This window comes from Kryptolebias marmoratus, linkage group LG22 (assembly GCF_001649575.2).
Source record: "Kryptolebias marmoratus isolate JLee-2015 linkage group LG22, ASM164957v2, whole genome shotgun sequence".
Lineage (NCBI taxonomy): Eukaryota > Metazoa > Chordata > Actinopteri > Cyprinodontiformes > Rivulidae > Kryptolebias > Kryptolebias marmoratus.
Genome location: NC_051451.1, coordinates 27,333,635 through 27,355,853, shown reverse-complemented (window position 1 = coordinate 27,355,853; position 22,219 = coordinate 27,333,635). Strand labels below are relative to the sequence as shown.

The window sequence follows — 22,219 nt, the reverse complement described above, 5'->3', positions numbered from 1 at the left end:
AGATCGACCGGTAAATCGAGAGCTTCGCTTTTTGACTCAGCTCTCTCTTCACCACGACAGATCGGTACAGCGCCTGCTTCACTGCAGACGCTGCACCAATCCGCCTGTCGATCTCCCGCTCCATTTTCCCCTCATTCGTGAACAAGACCCCGAGATACTTAAACTCCTCCACTTGGGGCAGGACATCCTCCCCGACCCGGAGAAGTCACACTACCCTTTTCCGGCTCAAGACCATGGCCTCAGATTTGGAGGCACTGATCCTCATCCCAGCTGCGAACCGCTCCAGCGAGAGCTGTAGATCACGGTCTGATGAAGCCAATAGTACCACATCATCTGCAAAAAGCAGAGATGCGATCCTAAGGCCACCAAAACAAATACAGTCACTGACAAAAAATGTAACACTCAAAGAGGCAGAAGTGAAATGAAACTGTTTAAAAGGTCTAAGTGTTATACATGATACTGGCTCAGGAGGGGTAAGACATATAGACAGGATGTCACTGATAAACTCCTGTGATGTCAGGTTCTCCTGTTCCAGACGGGACCTGAAGTCATACCGACACACTTCCCGTTCCCCTAGCGTCATGGCTTCCCCCGCCATGACATCAGGAGCAACACTAAACTCTCCACAACACTGTCAAGACTGGTCCCCTCCTCTCTGCATCACTATACGCACACACAATGATCATCTAAAAAAGGTCAAATTAATTTTACTTCTACCATACAAAGCTCTCATTAACCAAGCTCCATCTTATAGTTTCCTAACAAAGCGCTTCGCTCTCAGACGGCAGGTTTACTTGTTGTTCCTAGAGTTTCTAAAACTAAAAGGGAGGCAGAGCTTTCAGTTCTCAGGTTCCTTTTTTGTGAAACCAACTTGCAGTTTCTATCCATGAGGCTGACACCCCGTCTACTTTTAGGAGAAGGCTTAAGGTTTTTTTTTGATCATTCCTATAGTTAGGGTTAGTTTGGTTTCCTAAGCTATCCCTTAGTTCTGAGCCATAGGCTTAGACTGCTGGAAGACAAAATGACTACATTTATTCACTCTGCTGCTGTCTTAATCAATGTTCCATGCTTTTTGTAATTATTCCTGTCATTTGCTTGTTTTTCTCCCCATAGAAACTTCACCTGGACCAGTCCTGTTTGTGTCTCCTTCCTGTCGGCTGAGGCAGATGGACACTTATTAGGAGACCAGTACTGGTTCTGCTGGAGGTTTCTTCCTGTTAAAAGTGTTTTTTTTCTTTCCACTGTTGCCAACATGCTGCTCAGGATGGTAGATTGTGACGAAGTGAAGATTCAACACAACCTGCCGGTCCGTTCAAGAAGCACAAACTCCTTGCAAATCAAATAATTTACCTGTCACTAGTCTGCATGTGTTCCATGTGCATATTTATTGATTTGTGTGTGTGTTTATACAGCAAATATTCCTCTTATGCTTATCTGCAACACTGAAGCACCAAGCCCTTTCCCTTGACAAATAATAGTATTTAGCAGCAAGTGATGCCAGAGCTGCTATAATGAATGATCCAGTGCTCATTAATGGGCACCTCTTCCTCTTTACTCTGCAACAAACACTGCATTCATGACAAGAGCAACAAGCTGAAAGATTCATCTTCCCACTTCACCCTTCTCTCCCCTATTGTCCTTTGACTTTCTGAGCAAATCTACAGCAGAGCAAACAAATCGGAGGCACTGTGGGACACTGCGTGCACATGAGACATCTGGAGACGAAACAAAAACATGTTTTCACCACATTCCTTGGTGAATTTGACCATTGTGTTACTTCCTCTGGGTTAAGTTACCCTATGAAAACCTCAAACCAATTTAACAACAGTTAAATGTAACCAATTGTGCATTTTTGCAAAAGATTTAGCCGATTTAGGAGCAGATAACAAAGATGTGCAATTTAATTGGTATTTTTAATGACAATGACTTAATTGTAAAGAAACAGAAAAAAAGTGAATGCTTTAGTTTATTCAGTGAGTTTCAGTAAAGTTATTCAATGTTCAGCAGAGCTGTTGTTGAAGCTAAAAGTAGAAATAAGCAAAACGCTACCTAAAAGCCAAAAGCAACAAAATGCTAACTAAAACTATCAAAAGGCTTGCTAAAAGCTAAAAATAATAAGAGGCTAGTTAAAAGTTGCAGAATGGTAGATAAAAGCCAAAAGTAGCTTAAGAAAACAAGAATAGAGCCAGTTTGCTGAAGCAGATTTCAAAAACAAAATGTTTTTGAAAGACTTGCAGATCTTGATGCATTTCTGTAATGATATGATATTATATGCAAATAAAGATAAAAAAACATAAAAGTTGCAAAGCACCCATCTCCTGAATGAGCTTAATGTTCTGGTATACGAATGATTAAAATAGCACAAAGTCTGCAGAAGTCGTTGGATCATCAAAAACGCTGAGTCAGCATTTACACAAATATTTAGGTCTACATTTTAAAATAATTAAAGAATACAGAAAGTGGGAAGATGAAAAAACAGAATTAAAATCGACAGATACTGATATTTGTAGCAAATATGCTCCATTACTGTCGGCATTTTCCAAATGTTGGACTTCTGCATGAAGACAAACTATCGTTGCTTCACTCCGTTGGGCTCAAATCTTGCAGGCATAAAAACACAATATGAAAAAGGCCTAGAGAGGAAAACAACTGAAAGACAGAAGAAAAGACAATACTTTATAACCTAAAGACAGAAACACCTGAATATTTCACTCAGTCCAACATTTTAGGAGATGTTGAGCGGGTTGTTTGAGGGGAGGGAGCTAAATCAGCCGGTGGAGGACATCAATCCCAGCTGGATCAATAGGAGTTGTGTGCGAGTTAGATGGGGACTAGCCTCTGCTCTGCCTCGAGGTCTCGGGCTCCTCAAAGGAAAGAGGCTGTGGGCCAAAGCCCTGTTTATTATGTGGGTGACGTGTCCAGACTTCTCGTTCATCTGAGTTCTGATTCACCGGGACAGCCGCTGTCAGCTCCGCAATTTCATGCACGCTCTGAATTATGGCTCTGAATTTTATAGTGCACAAAGGCTTAATGGGTATATGGGCAGTATTCAGCTGTCTGCCACTGCAGGGGCAAACAAAAGACAAGATGAAACCACAGAGATCAATGTTTGGTCTAACAGAGTCCAGAGGACCGGGTGGGGAGAATCTGGATCTTTACTTCTCTGTATAAAAACTTGACAGACGGTCTTCGGATCGGACCAGGGAAACTCGGGGCTGAAGTCATGCAATCAGCGGGCGGATGAGTCAGACTGGTGCCAGTCATGTTACAGCACCGTCCGTCTATCTGCTGACAAAGAGCCTTCAAAACCCGTCAGAGTCGAAGCCGCGCCGCATCAGTCATGCTCTTAAAAAGCTTGCATCGGCAGGGTTCACTTTCAATTAAAGGCCCAACGTTCCTTGAAGGAATCGCCTGCTTTCATGCCAGAGTTTTAGAGCAAAATGTTGAGAATGACACCGTTGTTTTAGTCAAACCTTAAGAGTAAGTAAGTTGTGAGAATGCTTCGTAAGTGTTGTGAACGACTCAACTCCTACAACACCAAATTATACCTAAATATCTCTAAATATGACTGAGTTTAATTGTTGATTTCTTCCTGAGAGATTCATTAAAATTCATCAAGAGATTCATGAGATATTCTGTTAACAGACATGTACAAACATGGGTAAAAACATTATCACCCTCTTTGCATTTCAGCCGTGGGCAACAATTAACTTAGAAGATAGGAACATTTGGTTTTACATGCTTTTTTTGCATTTTAAAGTGGGGCATTTGTCACTTTACAAATTAGCATATAGAAAAATCAGAACAGTATTCTACAGAGAAAAGGAATAATGGAAGCGTCTCCCATCTGTCATCGGAGACTCCAAACCAGAGTGGTCTTTACTTTTAGCAGCAGGTGTGGAATGACAGGCAGAGTGCTGAAAGAGATCACGCAAAAGCAGCTCTCACAAACCGACTGCATGCCGTTATAAAGATCATTATCACCCGTTTGGTTTTTATCTGTTAGCTAAATATCAGCAGAGATGTTTGGGGTGGTAGTAGCTGAGCCTGATCCAATGTATTCTGAGCATTAACTATTTGAAGTCAACTCTTATCGCATGAACTGCTGGACAGATTTGAATATTTACATATTCGCTATATTTAAACTCGAACATTTGAAAGTGTTTATTTCCACGTCTGAACGAAAAGAAAATCTATCTAATCCTAATGTAAGGAGTGACACGAGCATTGCATCTACCTTAAACCTCAAAGGTTGGTGTGAACTTTACACAGATGTGAAAATATAAGCTGGATATTAGTATTGATCAAGAAGAATCCACCTCTGAGCTGAAAACCTCTCCAGCCACGCCGATGTTAGACCCCAAATCGTCCCGTCTGCTTCAAATGAAGCAGCCGAGGGTAAATTTGTGAGTCAGATTTCATCGAGGGATTTAACTTATTGTTTCAGGCTCATCCTTTTAAAGATACTCCTTGGAGGCATATGCATTAACCCTCCTCACCAGTCAAACAACAAAATCATCTTTACCCCCCTTATTTCTTTAGAAATAAGATGGAAATGAGTTGCAATAAACTCATCATATCCGTCTCTGCCTGTAGTGCTGTGGGTTCTGTTAATGTGTAGAGACTTCCGTTGCTTCTGGGAAGCCACTTAGACGTGGAAATAAACTATCTGGAAAGATGATAAGTCCAGTGGCCAGAAAGGGAAAGCTTGAACCTCTATTTCCATACAAAGAGGGCTGTATGTGTCGGGGGCATCTTTTATAGCTCGAAAGAAGATGTATGCAGATTGTTTATATTACTGTAGGAGGAGGACGACGTAAACAATAAGACAAAAAGAAAAAGGTTGTTTTGTTTGCAGGACAGTTGGTCTCAAATGAGTTCATATAAAAGGAAAATTGATTTGATTAGTAAAGTTTAGGTATGAATTAAAACTAAAGCCCCTCTGAGCAGGTAATCCTATATTTGTCTGCTTAACAAGAATTCAAACAGCTCACTTAAAGGAATATTTTGGACATTTACAAGCGTGGTTCTGTGGAAAGGAGTGTTGTAGATAGCTCTTTGGATCGAGGTTATTTCTGACTGGACTGACGAGCAAATGGCTGGTCCAAAAGCAGCTAAACCCAGTGGATTGCTGATGCCTTAAAGGGATAATCCGGTGATTCTTTATGTGATGTTCTGTCATATAATTATCAGTAGTTAGAAGCTGATATCAGTCTCAGCAGGGAGGGTGGAGGAAGAGGGCAGAAGTCTTCATCCCGGCTACTTTAAAAGCTCGCCAAACCTGGGCCCAGTTTATATAATCTTATCAAACAAATATCTTAAAATCATACTGATGTGAAAGAATACTACATCAGATGATATTACACCTCTACACTTTTGCATTACAGCGAGGAGCACAGATCGATCGTGTTTATGCTGACGGTTCCTCGGCTGCTGAATCCATCAGTTTCTCAATAAATTGGTTGTTTGCACCGGATTCTGTGGTTGTTTGCAGGTTCAAATAGCCACAGCTAGCTGCAACACTTCAGGCTTGATTTAAATATTTCTGCAGAAAAATCCGTACAATTCAAATCTGACTGCAGTTTAAATGTTTTAAAATTTGAGTTAACATTTTTAAAACTTCCACACCAGTCAGTTTTGCATTAAATGGTTATTTTGGAAAGAATGCATTTACATTCCAGTCAGAAGTGCCCCCAGGCTGCTACAGCTAGCTGCTGTCATCGCTAATTGTGCTTGGAAATTACCATATTCTGTGTAATTAACAAGTTTTTGCAAAAACTGACAGCAGTGTAAAAGGCTTCTTAAACAACGGAGCGATTTTAAGGTGGGAAGAATCCTCTTTAGTTACGACTCGCAGTTAGCTCTTCAGTTCTGACAGAATTAAACCATTTCTCCAAAACAAGGTCGTTCAAAGAGCTACCTGCATCAGGTAACATTAACCGTTCACCACAGAAACCCACTTCAAACTTTCTGAACTCTCTAATCAAGACGTTTACAACACTGTCCGTTTTTGTTTCAATTATTAATCTTTTCTGTTCATGAGAAGCTTTTTCTTCTTATGATGTGTGTGTGTGCATGTGTGTGTGTGTGTCATCAATAACTGTGATGGAAAAGAGAGCTGAAGACAAATAGTGCCTGTGGTCTGGCTTTTAGTGACTCCTGTGTTTCAACAACACACCCCTCCAGAGTCCTTGGGAGGCTGTGTATTAATCCAACAGATTTATGACTAAATCTGTTACGGCCGGGTGGAGAACACCCTCTGCTGTTCTTTTAGCTGTTCCAGAGGGAGAACACTCGCCTCCTAAATCACACACACTCAGAATATACACAGCTCTTCTGTTACATTAACATACACACTCCCAAACATGAAGTATGGAACAAAAACCACTGAAACACCGAGGCAAAAATGAAACACATTTACTGACTGAGCTGTCAGCTGACTGCGGCAGCCATCTTGAATCAGGTTGACTCCAAAAGTTAAATCAGTTGTGGACATGCATCCAGTGATTATATTCTGCAAGTTTCATTAACATTTGTCAGGTGGTTCACTTTAGGTTTTTAGCATTTTGCTTTTTTAATTTTTAGCTAGTGTTTTATTTATTTTAGTTTTATTGAATCAGTTTTAGTTTCAAATCTTTACAGCCATTCAGTGAAACGTGTTCTCACACTACATGGGATTATTCTTGTTTTATTATCCGATTCATCTTAAAACTTATTGAAATGGATCAGCGATAGATCTGATAAAAACACTGACTAACCAATCAGAGTGAGACAGAAGGACAGCGAGGGACGTTAAAGGACAGTCCTCCCACATGTTGGTGAGGACAAGCAGACAGATCCGTTCAGCCTGTGATCACACAGGAAAGCTTTCTGCTCTTAGTATTTTCCTCTTCCCGCCCGTCACCCTCCTGCTGCTCTCAGACTCCATTTTGTTTTTGTCATCCTTTCGTGACGCTTCGTCCAGCTCCCGGAGGACGGACAGAGGGATGCAAGCAGCTCTGATAGGAGTGGACAGCTCGCTGCGTGCTGCTGTGGGTCTGAAGTGACGGCTGAGTCCGGCCTGTCGCCGTCACTAAAGCCACAACCCGCCTCACACACACACACCCCACTCCTGCCAGCTTGCCAACACGTCCATCAGTGATGGCACTTTGTGACGCCTGCCCAAATCTTTTCCTTCCTTTCTTCACATCTGGCTCTTTTCATCTAGTTTTTGCTGCTCACTTTGGTTTGAATCTTGTTTTTTCCTCCTGTTATCATCCTCTCTCTCCTCTTCCCATCTTCCCTCTCACCCACACTGACCCTCGGCTGACCTCAGCGGGCCCGTCTATTACCTGTGAAGTACTTAAATCACAGTTGGGTAATAGAACATGCCACCTTCATTGAAGAGGCCATGCACACACAAACACGTTCACGTTAAAACAAAGTTTTCCTCCTTGACCTTTTCCCTTTCTGCTGCCATTTACATGTTTATCCGACACGTCACTGAATCACGGGGCTGACGGTGTCTCTGATGTCTAACTGGATACTGGAACCGCTGGAAAGATGCTTCAGCAACTTACAGAAGGCTTGCAGCTCTGGTTGTTTCTGGCTCATGATCTGTAGCGTTTCTTCAGAAATTACAGGTTAAGCAATGCTTGAAGGAATGCATGTCACCCACCACCCTTCAGTTTCAGATCAAGATCATCTCATCATCTCAGAACACCATGAATGATAGCAAACAGCACAAGAGCCTTACATTTTTAGCCCAACATCTGTAAAATTAACTGAGTCAGAGCCATTTTTGTGTTAGAGTTCCGTTAGCTGTGGTGGCCATCTTGAATTGTGATTACTCCAAATGTTAATCAGTAGTAGATTTTCATCCAATGACTCCTTTCTGTCAGAAAGGAGTCATTGGATTTTTTACTTTTTGACATTTTGTTAGGATGCATAACCATGACAACGAGTGTTAAATGTGAAGTTCAGTCATGGCCAGAACCAAGCAGACCGGATGTAAAGCTCCCAGGAAGCAGCTCGCTACCAAAGCCGCCAGCAAGAGCGCCCCGGCCGGCAGCGTGAAGAAGCCTCACCGCTACAGGCCCGGGACCGTGGCTCTCAAGGAAATCCACCACCAACAGAAGTCCACAGAGCTGCTCATCTGGAAGCTGCCCTTTTATCACCTGGTCCAGGAGATCGCTCAGGACTTCAGGACCAACCTGAGCTTCCAGAGCTCAGCTGTCATGGCTCCACAGGAGGCCAGCGAGGCTCACCTGGTGGGACTCTGAGGACACATCGAGACAAACCGCTACAAGAGATCCTTTCTGCCCACAGCCATCAACTCTTTAACAGAACCAGGATTATGAGCTACAACAACATTTAATTTCCCTTTGGGATTAAGTATCTTTAAATTGAATGTGCAAAGCTCAGATTACCTTCATGCACCTCCCATAGGTTGCATGTTCAGTACCAGGTGTTTGTGTGATCATACAGCTGCCCCCCCCCCCCCCAAAAAAAGGAGCAAATAGTCTGTTTTAATATAACGGAGTTGCACATTTCGCCCTTGAAAGATTTTGCACAAAAGCAGCAACAGAAAGCTGAAGTCGTGGTCTCAAAGGTACAATAAGAAATCTCCAAGTGTCTCGCAGGATAAAGAACAAACGTTGCTACCTAACATTATCATTAGCTTTATTTGTTTGTTTCTTTTTAGATGTTTTTGTTAAATCAGGAGCTATAGTGTAAAGGTTCGGGCTCTGGTTGGTTAAACGTAGCTGTAATTTACATGATTAAATCCAGCTGTGTTTAACAAAAGCAAAAAGAACATTTTCGTATTATTCCGGATCTTTCAGGGACACAAGTAAACTTTTACTGAAATTAGACCACATGGTTGGCTCTGTGGTCAATGTTACAGAATCTAAACGCACATAATGGACAGAGTTAAAGGGATAGTCTGTATATTTTTAATGTGATGCTGATTTCTTTACCAACTTATTTTAATTAGTCAGCTGTGGCATCAGTCAGAGCACAGTGTGGGTTATTATTATTGTCCAGGTGAGGTAATGATTATCCAGCTAAGCTCCTGTTGTATATCAGTTTTTGGGCTTTTAACTCAAACTTGCTGAAACGGAGACATTTACGTGCCGAAGGTGCTGAAGCTGAGAGTCCATCAGCCCGACTGATCAGCGCCTCCAGGCAGCCTTACTCGAATGATTAAAATGGACAAAGTTGTAGCCGTTTTAGTCAAACTTTTAAAAGCTGTTATGTTCAGATCTGTTAGCTCTCAGACTACATGTTGGGGATGAGTCTCAGCTACTACCACACCAGATTTTAGCTCAGAATCTGTAATATTGGCTGAGCTACGGCCATTTTCGTGTTAATGTTGCTTAGATGTAGCTGCCATCTTAAAGGGGGAGAGCTTCATTGAAATCCGTCCCATGCTTAATCAGATATTTTGCTAACACCACAGATAAACGCAAAGACACGGGCAGGTGCATTTCTCGCATGTCGGATCCTGCAGGATCAGGTCCATTTCGGCTCAGTGCAGCAAACGGGTCAAAGCCAGCTGGACTTTAAATGACCAAAGAAATCAGTTCATCTCCGTCTTCCTCACTTACGTCCATCTGCTGCAAATTTCCCCCCTCAGAATCTGTTTCCATCTCTCCACAAACATCACCTCATTTACATTTTCTAACAGCTCACCATTTCTTCCTTTTCCCTCCCAATTCATATTCTTCTTTCTCTTTCTCTCCCATTTCTCTGTCTTCTCATTCCATCTCTCCTTTTTTCTTCTATTTACAGCAACACCAATATTTAAGAGGAGAAAAACAAAGCAGAGAAGCAGAGACAGGAGGGGAGAAAACGAACAACATGTGGAAGAAGAAGATGCTCACTGACTGAAAAGCACAGCTGAAGAAGCTGACCAGCAGAGGACTGCAATGCAGACAAGCCAGAGCTTAAAACGAGTTTGTTTCTCTGTCATTACGGGGACTAAAACCTGGCAGAACATGAACTGGTGAGGCATCCTGTGAATACATTAAAGTGTCAGGACCTTCCAAACATCCAAAATTAGGTATAAAAAAAAAAAAAAAATATCTGTTATTCCCTGTAAATACCCAAATATTGCTTAAAAAAGCATCCTGTGGGGACAAATGTCAAACACTGGTTCAGTCAGAAACAATGAAATGATGGGATTGTTCCATTAAATTAAAATGTAAAACATCCATCCTCTTTACCCACTTCTCCCTTTTGATTCTTGAGGAGCTGATGCTCGTCTCCAGCCGTCTCTGAGAGAAGCCGAGAACACCCCGAACATGTCAGGAATCCATCACTAAAGTTTAAATAAGTCTTTAAAAATCAGGGTCATCAATGGGTGCAAATCAATGGGTAGTTTGGATTAACGACTTCAGACTTTCAGCTATTTGAGCCAATGAATGCTCTTTTGAGATTTGAAACTTATTTTTTCCTTAATTAAAGAAATGAATGGTAAATTAAAAACCATGGAAAAATGTGGAAATCTACTTCAGCATGCTAGCTTCATTGTTAGCCTTTAGCTACAACTTCGCTCATTTTAGGCTTTAGCTGCTATTTTTGTTTTAACTCAGTTTCAGCAGATATTCAGCATTCACTGCGTTTTAACAGAAAATGTAATTCTTTCATTTATGTTCTTTTTTAAATAAGGTATAAAAATGAGCCTATTTGGATTATTTACATAAATATCTTTATTTTATTTTCATCTTTGCTAATCAGTTCATTTTCTCTTGTTTTTATAATTTTTTTTAATTGTTATTCAGTTTGAAATGAACAATGAAGAGTGAAGACTGAGTAAAGAGATTATTTCAGGGTTAAGGTTTAGTTTTTAGGGTCTGATGTGTTGGTGAAGCTCAGGAAATGTGTTTTATTTCGGTGGAATGTCCCCACAAACACATTAAAAGCAGCACGTCTGCATATGCATGTGTGTTTGGTTGTTTAGGAGAAAGAGAGGGTGAGCATGTTAAACCTGATGGATTTGCAGGTTTCCACTGAGCAACACTATGACCTGACTTCCATGTGTGCCATTTTTTTGTTTTTTGTTAAACCCATAACACACCAGGCTTGTTTTATGGATTATAGATGAACTCATTACCTGTCGCGCTCATTAGCTTCAGGTCCTAATTAGGCTAAATTAATATTGTTTCCTGACAAAGACATTGACACTGGCAAATTGGCAATTGACCTCTTTGGTAAATCTGGAAAAGGGACAGAGAGTCGAGGGGAATCATAAAAACGGAGGTGAGACGACAGACAGCTGCTCGTCGAGGACATCTGGAACCCGTCGTGATTTAGTTTCAACGAGTCGGAAAGTGCATGAAATTTAAAACAACTTTGGGAGGGTTACTGTTGAAGACCAGTCGGACCCAAAGTAGCGGGAAGTTTTCCTTCGCAGTCCCACTAAATTCTGAGTGTTTGCGAACATGCAACCACGCCCATTTTGCACATCCTATTTTTGGAAATCACAGCCTACTTGGAGGTTTTCTGTCATAAGGAGAGCTCCTGTACAGGTGTCAAAATACAGCTCCAGTCCTGTAGAACAGGGCTGCATGTTTTCCTTGTTTCTCTGCTCTAACACTTGATTTGAATCAATCTGTGATTAACAGCTTTCTGCAGAACATGAAGAGGTAATTCAACCACTGAATCAGGTGTGTTGGAGCAGGGAAACAAGGAAAACATGCAGGTTAGGAGCCATTGAGGACCAGGGGTGGCCACCCATGATCTAGAATTACAGAAACTAAACAGAAAAGTGTTTGAGATCCTTGCAACAACTCCACAATAATTTGTTGCACTTTTTTTTTTTAAAAACTACTTTAAAATTCAAGCAACAAGACTCTGCGACTCACGGAGAACCCCTGCAAACTGTCAGGAACCAGAAATACAGACTGAGTTCAAGTAAACTTAGAGATTTGTTCAAAGTATGAAAACCAAAAAGAAGCCGTCATACGACTACTAAAAATCAAATTGTGACCAATCAGAAAAATAAAGAATCATATTGAGATGTGGTTAAAACACCTTGAGACTAAATTGTGGCAAACTTGCTCATTGGTTGCAGGAATGTCATGTAAATTTATACAATTTCATTGCAGCTAAATAAGTTTCAAACTTGTTGCAAATACTAATTTAGGGCAGTTCCAAGTGAAAACTTGAATATATTCTGGCAATTTCAAATGCAGGATTAATCTTTAGCAAATTGATTGCTTTAAAAACTAAAGAAAGGAAAGGCAACAAAATTTGGGTCAAAACAAAAAGCAGTATTGTCAAAAGTACAGTTAATGTTGTGTAATTATTTTACAAGTCCTCAAATTATTTGATATTTTGTATGTAAATAAACCTTATAACTATATTTTTAAATCATGTAGTACATTTTTGAGATTGTTATGAGACAAGCGTGTCCTCTGTCCCTTCCACCGAGCCCCTACAGTTATTCTAACCAACATGTGGTTCAAATATTCCCACATGCTCCTAAAAACAGACACTGAGACTCCAGCTAACAAACAACAACAGAGTGGCTTCGAGCCAAGAGGTTGGCCTGTAAATGGGGGGACAGAGTACAGTCACCCCACTTCTCAATTAATCCTATCAGGCGCTGGTGCGCTGGCCTTTATGAGAACAAATGTCAGCGTTCAAGACAAGGACGAGATAACCTTTCTTCATGCACACCGTCTGACACCCAGTGTTGATATTAACACTGCAGCCATCTAATATGAGCTGATCCAGCAGGTCCTAAACAATAATTCAAGTGTGTGTGTGTGTGTGTGTCTTAGGGGGGTAAGTTTGTTGTTCTGGAACTAATCTGATACAGCCGTAACCAAAGCATGCTAAAAATAATGACTTCTGAAACATTTTCCCCCCCAAAAAAAACAAAATCAATAAAATGAGAAACCAAACGGAAGGAAAAAATATGGGAAAATGATTATAATGAGTCAAGTTTCAAATAAAATCTGACCCCAGAATGATTAGTTTCATCCCTCTAAATCATCTCTGGAGGAATTTTATACCACGAGAATTTAAACACGGACATAAAAGTCACTTTATTATTCAAAACTAGTCTAAAAACATGACAGCTGGTTCTGTTGTCTCCAGCTGTTTTACAGGAATATGCTCCACACAGTTCTGCTATCTGGGATCACTGAGAACATCTTAAGTTTGAGTAATTTTTAAACAATTTTGTCCCATTTATTGATATGTTTTAGTTTTACATCTCTATAGTTTGTTTTATATTCTACAAAACTAATTGTGTTATTATGATCACTTTGAATTTTATTTAGTTTCACTCTTTTTATGCTCACTTTATTCATTTAGCTTTATTTGCTTTACATGAATTTATTATAGAAATTTTCCTTTTTAGGCATCATTTTGACCATTTTGCATCTTTATTGCCTCCAATATCTGCCCAAAGGCAAAGTGGCAATAAGGTTTTTCTCTGTCCGTTAGCAAAATATCACAAACAGTATGGACAGATTTCAATGAAACTAATAACTAAATGCTCTTCTACAATTGATTCAATGCAAGATGGCCGTCACAGCTAACAGAAAAGGTTATAATAGTCAGTGAGTTTTACAGACATTGAGCTGAATTTGGTGTGGTAGTAACAGAGAGTTATCTTCAACAAACATTCTGAGGGTTATTACATCTCATTAGATAAAATAATTTACATGGTTGGACCAAAATTCCGCCCCTTTTTAGCACAAGACCAGCTAATTTTGTGTTTGTGGTCATTTTAAAATAATTTAGCTGCCTAAAGATTGCTTTTATCTGATTAGAATTACTATTATAAATATTATTTATGGCTAAATAGCTTAAATGTAGTCATTTGCTTTTTATGGCTGAACTTATTGTGGCATAAATTTGTCCGTTTTAGATTTTTGGTTTCATTTTGGTCATTTTACAATTATTTCCATAACTTTTTATGACTCAAAATGATGAGTTATGAGCTTAAGAGTATATTATGTGCATGTGCCATTAATTTGTCCTTCTCAAAACCTATTAAAAATGTTAAAATGTTTCAAAAGAAAGTTTTAATCATTTAATAGGCTTACTTTTTCCATGCATATATTAAAACCTATGGTATATTTCCACAGCAGTGACTGCCACATACATGTCTGTCTTCACACCAAAGAACTAAAAAAAAAGAAAAAGCAAACAAACAAAAAATACTAAACCCACTCACAGCCACACAGAAATGCACATTCCCTTGTTGTTCCCTCAGCTTCCCTGCGTCGGAGCAGAGAGGTGGTCGCTGATGTGAAACAACAATTTCCAGGTTAGCTGCTCTGAGTGGCTCAGGCAGGTATCAGCCGTGACCCACCTGGGCCCGATAAGCAGCTGCAAGAAGCTGATCTGCCACCCTGCAGCGCACCTCTCCGTGCACCAGTCACGAAATCAAAAACACACGGAGCTAAATCACAAAACTTAAAAGAATAGAACCTAATATGTGTGTGTGTCATTTAGGTGAAAATCACTTTATTAGTTTGAGTAAAAGGTTCCTTCAATATTTTCCATTTTCAAATCTCAAACTTTTCCAAATTTAAGTTCAGACATTCCAGGAGCCACTTTTTAAGTCAAACTACAATCTTGTTATGTAAATTTTTAAACCTTTCCTGTACATTTATAGGAAATTTTTGCACAGTGATCAGGTTTTTATTTTTTTCCCTATGCTCCAAAAAAGCAAAACAAAAAATGAACAGATGTGGATAACAAGGATGATGCTGCTGCTAAAACAAACAAAAAGAAAACATTTAAACATTTTTACAGAGAGAAAGATTATTCACAAAAGGAAAACCTCTAAGAACGCTGCAAATCCTCCCGAGGAGTGGACGTACCAGCAAATTCACCCTGAAGGTCAGACCATGCAATGCTCAGAGAAATGAGCTCCATCTCAGACTCTACAGGCCTCATTTAGCAGGTAAAAGGTCAAAGGTCAAAGCCTCTAACCAATGAGCTGAAGCAACGCTGGAAAGAAGAGTGGGCCACAACTCCTCCACAACCATGAGAGACNACAAACAGGAACCAATGAGCTGAAGCAACGCTGGAAAGAAGAGTGGGCCACAACTCCTCCACAACCATCTGAGACAAACAGGAAACCACTGAGCTGAAGCAAAATACTGACCTTGAAAAACAAGATTTTTGTTTTTGCAGCCAAACCACAAACCAATAGCTCATCAAGATCCTGCAGAACCTACAGAACCCCTCATAAACTACGGCTGGTGAAGTTCAACAAGATGAAAGCTGAGTTTGTTCCACGCCGCTTTATTTTTTTTATGTTAGCACTAATTTATAACAGATTCAAGCTTACATGCCTTTGACAAGTAGTTGGCATGTAAGCACAATCAATGTTGCCACCTTTCAGTTTCTTCACATGTCAAAAAGACAGAAATGGGCCAAACTGTCAGTAGAAAAAAAAACAAACACCATGTTACGCTGACTGAAGAGAAACGAGATTTACAGTTTATGGTTAAACTAATATTAAAGGGATTTTGATTTCTTTCTTTAAGAGTCTTTTTATTTTGGCTGTATTCAGTCTTGCTGTCGTTTTCTTTGCATCTTTGTTTCTGGAAGCTTCTTCATTGTATATTTGTATCACTTCCCATTTTATTTTGAAAATCTACCACCTCCACGTCTTTGCGTTTAGCATCTTTTCTATCTTGGTTCTGTTGTTACGCCAAGTTTCTTTTGCTTAAGAAGTCAGACGTTGGAGCTGCAAGTTGGAAAACCAGCTAGCTGTTAGCAACAAGCTAATAACTGCTTTATTTTCTGTATTTTATGCATTCAAACACTGCAGCAACATGCTTGTATAACACGGTAGTACAGTAGTTTGTAATTGATTTAATGGGCTCCAGACAGAAGTGAAAATGGAAGATTTATTTCTCCACTTTTAATGTGCGAAGCAGCCATATTGGATTGAAACCAATTTCGTTTAGAAGTTATGGTCAAACTAGATTTTAAGCTCAGTATCATTTAAAAAAAATGGGCATGTTAGAGTCATTTGTGTGTTTGTCAGTTGGCTGTGGTGGCCATCTTGAATTAGGTTGACTTCTGCCCAATCCTGGATGTCTCAGTTTGTGAGATATTTTGCTAACAGACAGTTGATTCCAGTAGTTATTGGCAAAGTTTTTAGAATTGATATTCCACAATCAACTGGCAATTAGAGTTTAAATTGGAGATAACTCAGGTACTCCCACATCAATAGCTCAATAACTGTAGAATTTGTGTTAACATGTTTGTGTTTATAATCAGTTAGCTATGGTGGCCATCTTGAATCTGATTGACTCCAAAAGTCAGTGAGTTGTAGCTGCACAGCCAAGGATTACGTCCTGGGAGCTTCATTAAAATCTGTCCAGTGATTCATCACAGAAAATTAACACAGACAAAACTTTCTGTAGCTGAAGACGTTTCGTTCCTCAATTCAAAAAGGAGAGAGTGTGGAGTTCAAGCAAGCAATAAGCAGCTTCACTTAACGGATAGATTACAAGTATAATTATTAGCTTGTACAATCTGAGATTTACAACCAAGTATGAAACAAAATCCAGTAAAGGATACTCAGCACTTGTGGAAATCAAAAGTAGTGTTGCCATAATGAGTGTTTATAAGTGGATGGCCCCCGATATCACTTGCAAACCAGTCGCTAAGTGCCGACAAAAGAACAACGCTCTGCCAACAACGAAGCTTTGTAATGGATGTGATGTTTGCAGACGTGGCTGAGCCATAGATCCCATTATTTCATACGGCAGGAAGTAGCAGCGAGGCACCACCAGGGAGAGATTAGGAATGATTGACTAAACCAAAAGACGGGTCCCTCATGGAAAGCAGTCTGCTGGTATTATTGGTGGACCAGCGCTTGTGGCACTCAGTGAAACTGTGAAATGACAGCAGAGAGCTGTCACACAAAGTAAATGCATCAAAATGAGTTTTCACATAGACGAGTAAAACTTTCAGTCAATAAGAACACCCGTCCAACATGTTAGGAACCATCTACACACAGAAATGTTTCACATTTGCAGCATGACGTGCAGCAGGAGACAGCTTATTTCAGGCTACTTCAGGCCCAGCGACTGAATGAACACCAAGAACGCCATAAAAACCAGCAGTTTTACGATTTACACGTTTTCTAATGTTGCTTTAATGTAAAGGTTTCTACAGCTGACAGTGGAGACCAGGCAGACGTGAGAACAAATGCGTCATATATACGTTCAGAGAATTCTTCCTCAGGGCAACTTTATGCCCTTTAATTATAATTGAATTAATGCCACTGAGCCAATTAAAAGTTCAGTGAATTGATTAAAGAAATCTGAGAGGAACAGAGGAGCGCACAGAAACAAAAAGCAATAAAAAAAAACATTCTGAATAGTTTGTATTTTGATTGTTTTAATTATCTATATGCAACTAAGTTACTACATCTTAAATTAAGGTGAATCAAAAAGGTTTTGTTCACACCGAGTACTTTTAAAAACAGATTTTCTGCAGAGTTTGTACCTCCCAATAACACACAGACGTTTTGGTAAGAAAATTAATATTAAAAAAAACAAAAAAAAAACAAACCCTTTCCAAAGTTTAAATGTTTTTAAAACTCAGTTTTTGGTGGATCCATGCAATCAGGAGATCTGGAGCTTTTCTGAAATGATGAGTTCATTTTGCAAACCAACACTTTGAAACCAAAACCAAAGCACCAGAGCTCGTTTTAGGTATTTTTTTCTGCATCTCTCACTTCATCCTGATCTTTTAAACGTTAAGCTTTGATTGTGTGCTGAAATAATTAACCATTAAATTATAAAATAAAAGTTACATTTGTTTTGGGTAAACCTTTAGCCAGACTTTAAAAGCTTGTTCCCCATGTTGACATCATTAGTTTGACCAACAAACATTTACATTCTCAAAAGGTGCTTTATTTGAGCTTCTAAACTGACATTCATGAGCATTTCTGGATTGTCCCTGGTCTGCAGCTCTCCTCACATGTTTTGCAGACACAAAGTGTTTGTCGATGCGTTTATGTTCCATGATTACACTGCAGGACGTGCAAAACAGCTGCAGCTGGGGAGGAAACTGGTTTGCTGAAATCTTTGTGGGCAAATGTGAAGCATTAGCGCACATTTTGGCTTCGGTCGCTGCTCCTGCACGCTCCCGGCATTCTGATGTTAACAGGAAGTGACGTCACGTGTCTTCTTCCTGAGTTATTTGGGGTCATTTTGTATTCCACGCTACACAAACCCACAAAGAAGACACTAGACCGCAGAAACTGTGGCGAATCACTTTAGAAACAATAAATATTGGGTTAAAGTAGCGGTGTTTTGGGCAAAGCTGCAAAAAGTTGCGATTTTGCGGGGTTTGCTTGATTTTGCGTTAATAGTTGCGATCACAACATCCCGAAATCCTGGAGGGTCTGAGTATTACTTTCTGCAAGTTTCATTAAAATCCATCATCTGGTTCATGAGATACTCTGTTAATAACAAAGACGTACTTAAAGAAAAGAAGATCATTTTGGGCTTAAATACGAGCTGGATCAGTGTGTTGCTACAAGGAAATGCAAAGATCAGCATTACAGTTTCCTTCTATTCTAGATTTCTCACAGAATAATGATCCACGTCTCACAAAGACTCAGTTGATTTAAAGAGAGATCCTAAATTCAAACAGCTCATTTATGTAATCAATCCAGCCAGAAGCTTCAATCCTGCCTGATTCAGGTTTCTCACTTCCTCAGCGAAAACAATTGATTTTGTGTTCCTGTAATAATTTATTCCACAGAAACGTTAATAATGATGCAAGTCTGACCCAGAATTAAAACTGATCAGGCAACCCAGTCTGACGCTCTACAGGACACACACAGCGTTCTGCGGAAGTTTCTCATTTCCAACAAATGTTGTGTTTTCATGAGTTAATCGCTCAGCAGAGGGCTTAATCTGCTGAATCAGGGCAAAGTGGATTAGGAGATGAGAGCATTTAATCAAAGTGTTTTCTCAGTCTAATTACATATTTCATCTCCTGACACAACACTCTGTTATCTACCACTACATTTAACCAGCAGCGCCTGCGTTTGGATCCTCTCCCTCCCCGGGAGTCGATGATCCTCCTGCCTGAGCGGGAGGAAAAATCTTTACATGGAAACAAACATGTTGATACTCAGAAAACACAAACGGAGGCCGAGCATAAATGGATGCAGGACTCCTCACTGTCTCACGCCAGCCACAGTGGAGAGATTATCATTTTTGGCCATGTGTCTGTTAGCAAAATATCTCAACCAGTGGGCACATTTTATTCAAAATTCAAACAGCTATAACTCTATCTTAATCTGAAACTCTGGCATGAATGGCGGCAGGCGATATGCATTCCTTGAAGAAATGCTCGGCCTCCAATTTAAACAATGTATTTAAGTAAATCATCTGGTATCACTGCACATCATCAGCATTATTACTAACAGTGGGGCTTTTAGATGATTCTGTCTCATCTCTGTATCCCTCTGAGGATGTGGAATACAGCCCAATTTCAATTATTTTTTATGCTCGCTTGCTTGGAAGACAAAAAAAGAAAAGAAAATTGTACTGAAATGAGTTGTTAAACAGATTATTCAGCATATGTGAGCACTCTTAATACACAAGTCTCTACAGGACACCAAGCAGCTTTGTGTCCCAAATCAAACACCCTGCGTTCGAGACTGTCCGCTCCGATCAAAGAGAGCCGTTTGGACGCATTCCTCCAGCTCTCTGATAAATAAAGTGCAGAATTTACTCATGCATGCTCTGAAGTCAGCGATCTACCGTCTCATGCACGTGCACACACAGTGTTCGTATGTGCATGAGATTAATTAGACTTGCTCATCTCTGTTGTACAGTATCCATGGTCCTCCTGTCAATCAGCGAGTTGTTGGAGAAACAAGCTTCAGGTATCACCTCGCTCAGCCCCGTCACATGAACCATATGCTGCTGGATCACTGTCATGACTTCGCTCCAACGAGTGTCATGGTAACGTCATGTGACCGATCAGAGCGGCTGTGGGAACCTGATCGTTGTCAGACAGCTGGCTTTTTAAAATCTTCATTATATTTAAACAATAAGAGGCAACAATTTGAGTTTCTGCTCTTTCAAATTAAGAGCTGGAGTAGCAAATGAAGAGTTTCCAGGTGGGCCTGACTGAAAGCAGGTGGGCCACCAAATTTATCACAACTTAAAAACAAATGGAAACTGGAACAATGTTTACTTGCCGTCCCTGTTGTCTCTTCAGACCCACAAAACAAACTTGTGACCTTTGCAATAAAATTTGCACAAGGTTTGTTTCAAAACAAAAACTTTTATCTTCATTTAAACAAATGGAAGCACTTTGAAATCCAAGTTTCTCGATTAATTTATGTCCTTAAATTTACTCTGAACAAAGTTAAAAGTCATAACTTACAGGAAAAAATATTATTTAATTAGTTATTTTTAGAAGTTGCCATAAAATCTTCAGCAAATGTCTAATGAGTGGTTAGGATAATTAATAATTTTTATTAACTATTCAGTCAAAAGATTTGAGTTTGTTATTAAAAGTAGTAATTAAATTATTTAGTACAGTTAATTTCCTTCTCTCCCTTTAAATATTAAATGCGAAAAACTGAAAATATTGGTTATTTGACTGAGCAGGCCTTGCCCCAGAGTGGGTGGGTCTTTATCAAGCCACACCCACCACAAGCCACGCCCCCTTTGTCAAACATCAGCACATGTGCTTTAATAAAGATTTTATAAAATTTTTGGTTCATAACTGAGAAAATATGTAATTGTTTTTTACCAAGTCACCTTTTTTGACCCGTCAGCACCCGAACATTCAGCTTTGAAGCTCGAGTGTGTTTTCTGTGTGTGTGTCTGTGTGTGCGTGTGTGTGATTATGAACTGAAGGACCTCCTCGATGAGGACATCTGCTAAGCTAATAAACAATAATGTTGACAAATTGTCACTGTGTGATCATTCCCCACCCCCTCCGTCACATTATGGACCGGGTCCAAGGACGTGACTGACAGCTCATTGGACCAGTGGAGGGCAGTACTGGTTCTGGACCCAAGCCCAGCTGCCTGAGGAGAGAGCAGTAACTCATGGCCAGAGGGCAATCCGAGCATATTGGTCGGAGAAACACATCCATGCCCTTCTCTGGTTATTACGCCTGCTGACTCCATAAAACAAAAAGCTCTTTTTTTAGGATTTTCTTTGTTTTGCTTTTGGACAAAGAGGCTAAATCATGGAAACTTTACAAAGTAGGGGTGTTTAGGGTCATAATGATTATTTATTTTGTCTCCTCGTGATCTTGTGACCTTCCCTGGCTGCAGTGGAAAACAAAAATTAAAGGCCTAGCATTCCTTGAATGAATGCCTATCACCCGCCACCATCCATGCCAGAGTTTTAGGATCATCTTAGGTTGAGAAATCATGATGTTCTAAAATAATACACATTCTAATGCAAATTATATCTTAATATTTAATCATTTATAGACTTTCATTCAGTGACTACTTTCTGAAAGTTTTAGTAAAACCCATCCAGTGGTTCACAAGATATTTTGCCAACAGGCAGAAGATCTCAGACCCGGGCAAAAACATTTCTGTCAGCTTTCTGCTTTCAGTGGCAGGCGATAAAACCAGAGATAAAGAAATGAAAGATACTGTTGGATAATAATTGGGAAAGTGACAATGTAAGATATTTGATTGTTATTTCACAATGATGGGTTGTCTTCGTACTCAGCATAAGTGAGCGCTGCAGGATTCACACTCAGAGTGTTGACAGACTGGCTGGGAGTAAAAGTCATGTGATGATGGAGAAGGAGAAAAAAAAAAATCAATCCTATAAAAAGGATTTTTATTCTAAGCCACTGACACCGTAAGTGATGATGAAAAGCCGGGCATCTTCAAATTGCCCTGTCAGTCACTGCAAGCAACGACAAAAAAATGACAATAATAAATAAATAAGTGGGGACGGGAATAACAGATTCACCAGAACCTGGACTCAAACTGATATCTGGTGTTTTTACTGGAACCCAAAACTGGCTTCAGCCGCACCGGGACAACACCAAACCAAGATTAGAATAAAACTCGTTACCGCTTAAAACTCAAACACTCATCGTCTTTATGAATCAAACTTCAAAAAGCACATCATTAGCAGCCATTTCTTACGCCTCACTCAGCTTTTAAATGAATTTTTCAAATTAAAACAGATTTTTTTAAAAAGCCATCAACAAAAACCTGATCATACAGAAATTAAAACTATAT

The 22,219-nt window shown here is 39.8% G+C and overlaps 1 protein-coding gene across 7 annotated transcripts in view; it reads right to left on the bottom strand.

Annotated features, from left to right (window-relative positions):
- cdh23 (cadherin-related 23) overlaps positions 1-22,219 on the bottom strand; it is a 188,980-nt gene that overhangs the window by 152,520 nt on the left and 14,241 nt on the right. The window lies entirely within an intron of this gene.